The sequence below is a fragment of the Lathyrus oleraceus genome, chromosome 7 (genome assembly GCF_024323335.1).
Source record: "Lathyrus oleraceus cultivar Zhongwan6 chromosome 7, CAAS_Psat_ZW6_1.0, whole genome shotgun sequence".
Classification (NCBI taxonomy): Eukaryota; Viridiplantae; Streptophyta; class Magnoliopsida; order Fabales; family Fabaceae; genus Lathyrus; species Lathyrus oleraceus.
The window spans coordinates 18,550,363-18,554,040 of record NC_066585.1 but is presented as its reverse complement, the minus strand read 5'-3'; the positions used below and the strand labels follow the sequence as shown (position 1 = coordinate 18,554,040).

The 3,678-nt window shown below is 37.3% G+C and overlaps 1 long non-coding RNA gene across 1 annotated transcript; it reads left to right on the top strand.

Annotated features, from left to right (window-relative positions):
* The first annotated feature begins 227 nt into the window (after window positions 1-227).
* Window positions 228-1,097, top strand: LOC127106891 (uncharacterized). The gene is made up of 2 exons (XR_007795526.1): window positions 228-347; window positions 462-1,097. It is a non-coding gene; the product is annotated as an uncharacterized LOC127106891 (long non-coding RNA).
* The last annotated feature ends 2,581 nt before the right edge of the window (window positions 1,098-3,678 follow it).

The following is a 3,678-nucleotide window of genomic DNA, read 5'->3' as shown; positions in this document are numbered from 1 at the left end:
TATTCCTTCCTTTTGTGCGTGGATCCCGTAGAGTACTACGGATGCGTAGGGGTGCTAATACCTTCCCTTCGCATAACCGACTCCCGAACCCATTCTCTTTGGTCGCGAGACCATGTTCTTTCCAGGTTTACTCTGAGCGTTTCCTTTCCCTCTTTTGGGATAAATAACGCACGGTGGCGGCTCTGTTGTTCTTCTTTTCCCGCCGGTTTTTCGCGTGATGCGACAGTAGCCATTAGAATCACCTTGATCCTCTTTTGCAGGTAGCTCTGAAGTTGCAGTGGGATGCTTGGTTGATATGACTTAGCTCAAGTCAAATGTTCCAACTCTAGTCATTATGTATTGATCTGGTATGTATGGTTATGTATGCGTTGGACATGTTACCGTTTGTTTTGCTTGCTACCACATGATGCTTCTAACCCTGTTGTGCACTATTGATGCTGAATGGTGTTATGGATATGCAGGTTAGGTTCCTTGTAGCATGGCATTGCAGCAGGATAGGGTGTTTTAGTTCCCACCATTTCAGAAACTACACAATCAGAGATACAACTGTCACCTGCTAGGGAAGGTTTAACCACAACTCTGCAACATGATACGTGTCGGATTGCAGGTTGTATGCCCATGAGTTACTGCAGGAACGTGTTTGTAGCATGTAATGCATGTCCTGTTTTGGGTCTGCAATAGGGCTTGCTTGGATGTGACCAGCCTGCTGCAAGAATGTAATTTACTTGCCGTTTAGCTTGGTGCAGCTGCTGGCTCATGCTAGTTCTGCACAATAGGGTCTGCACCGTAATTCTGGTTCAGTTCCTTGCCATGCTCACTCCCTTGGCCTTGTTTCTTTTGGCAAGTCATGCTCCAACAAATCCATTTCTAAATGCTCTACATTACTTGGTGTTAATTGCCTTGAATTCTAGTATGTGGCTCACTTTTATGCAGGTTTTTGGTGGTATTTAAATGCAGAAATTTGGTTTTGGAATGCAGAATTTTTGCTGTATTTTATGCAGAGTTTTTGTGTGTTTTATGCAGAGTTTTTATGCAGAATTTTGGATGCACTTTAATGCAGAATTTTGTTTATGCAATGCAGAATTTCTAATGCAGAATTTTGTTAAATGCAATGCAGAATTTCTAATGCAGAATTTTGTTAAATGCAATGCAGAATTTCTAATGCAGAATTTTGTTAAATGCAATGCAGAATTTCTAATGCAAAATTTTGTTAAATGCAATGCAGAATTTCTAATGCAGAATTTTGGTTTTGTACAAATGGATATGGGTATGATTGGATAATGGCAATTGGTTTTAAACGGATAAACTAAATTGGATATGATTTGTGTTGAGTATTGGATAAAATGGATTATGGTAAAAAAATGGATATGAAATTGGATAATGATTAAATTGGAATAAAAGTGGTTTTGAGGGATATGGAATTTGGATAGCCGTTAAAAAATGGTTAAATGGATTTGGTTAACTAGAAATGGATATGGTAATGAACGGGTTCTAAAAATAAAAGTGGATTTAGATTTTGATTAAATGGATATGGGTTAAACCAAATGGATACAAATGGATTAATGAACTTGGATTAAAATTGGATAAATGGGCTTAATGGGCTTATGAGATTTTCAAGATGAGATATGGATATGAAAAAATGGTTAATGGGATAAACTTGTGGGCTTAACAAAGGGAATGAATGGGCTTAATGCAACCACGATTAAATTTCCACAACCAAATCACCTTTTCAGTGATCAACTAGGATCATCCAACTCAACTTGAATTTCCAAAATTAATTCGAGAAAAAGAACGAAAGGATTTCTTCTTCAAGATAAGTATTTGTAATGACAAACGACCTTCTTTGGGACATGAAGGAAGCGTCTCAAACCATCTCTCGACCTCCTAGCCCTTAGTTGACTTACAATTGACTTGTATGGACCTCAGATAACTTGGTCACGCACTGTGGACTTTGAGCCTTCAACACTTGGCCAAAATGCATCAGAAAGAACCTTGGATCACGTAAGCCCTCTAGAACACCCATAGACCTTTTCCATCATGAAAATCCCTTGCTTTCTTGCACAGATGACTTCTTCTGATCAGTCTTGCCTGATAAAATGCAATATGCTATGCAATGCTAAGGCAATGTTAATGACCTAAAAAATGAAATGGATGTACAAATGGGAGGGTGCAAATTTGAGGTGCTACACTAAACCCCCCAATGCTAGGTGGTATCCCTGATTTGAATTTGTAATGACTTTGAGTTTACATTTGTAATGACAATATTGTTTTTCAGAATTACCATAATCTTTTGATGTGTTTAATGCTTTCTCTTTCGGAACAATTGAGATTGTTGTATGATTATCAATCCGGCTGGACCGCCATTGATAATGCTTTCATAAGATTATTCTGCAGTAGATGTCACCTAAGACTAGGGATACCATGTATGAACTATGTTATTCTCGATATATTAAGGCTTATTTTCACCGTTAATTTTCTATGGACATAAAGATTAAGGTTGGATGATTAAAGGTTTTCTCACCAAAGCCTTGGGAGAAAATACCCTTGAGAACTAGTAGTGATTAGTTGATATTTGTTGATGTAATAATGACTCAGAGTTGTTACAGGGATAAATTACACACCTTCCCTAGTGTAAGACCCCAATTTTGTCCCTAAGATCCCTCAAGGCATCATATCATATCATATCATATCATTGCCTCAAGGATCATTGTGCACCTTTGCTTGCCTCCTAGTGGGTGGGTTACCTTGTGAGTGTGATTCTTGATCACCAAGCATGTATTGCATTTGTATATCATTGCTTTTCATTTGTTTACTAACCAAAAGTACAAAAAATATTGTCATCTAACCTTGTTTCTTGCAGATGAAGCAAACTAGGTCAAAACAGTCAAATCAGCCATTGAGCAACAGATGGTGACCATTCTTGAAGAATTTGGGCACCATGATCATTCATTAAAAGTTAATATGTGTTGTGATATCATTTTGGATCAAGATCTCATGTGGTAGAGGCTTGAAATTCATCAAAGCATGGCTCAGTCAACCAAAACCCTAGCAAAGTCAACTGTGGTCAACTGTGCATTTAATCAGGAATTGGAAGGTGTGAGATGGTTGGAAAGGTCTCATTCATGTCCATATAAGCTTCATTTGGCATTTCAAAGATCAAGAGTGAAGGATTTGAGGTCAGACAAAAAGTTTCCCAAAATGGAAATGACCTGTAATTTTCACCTGCCCAAAATGGAAAGTCATGCTCCTCAAAATTACATATCCAAGAAAGCTTCAAATCAAAATTTGTCCAACATGAAAGTTGAAGATCTTGCTCTCACCATTCCAAAAAGTCCAAGAACACTCATTTCTAATTTATGGTTGGCAAGTTATGATCAAATCATTTTCAAGAATTTTGGAATTTCAAAGTGCCATAACTTTTGAATGGAAAGGCCAATTTGGTTGATTCTTTTTTGAGCAAACCACATTTGATGTGTACTATCCAAATCCATCATCACATTTCATCAAAAACCTTCACATAAAAAGGTCATTTTTGAAGTGAACCATTTAATTTTTGGTGGGAAGAAAAGTCAAATTTCAAAATACAAAGGATTTTCACACCAAACCAATTCTATTCACTTCTAAATGTGATTTATGACCTGCTTCAAGTGGAAAATTACTGTTACATTGCATGGAAGT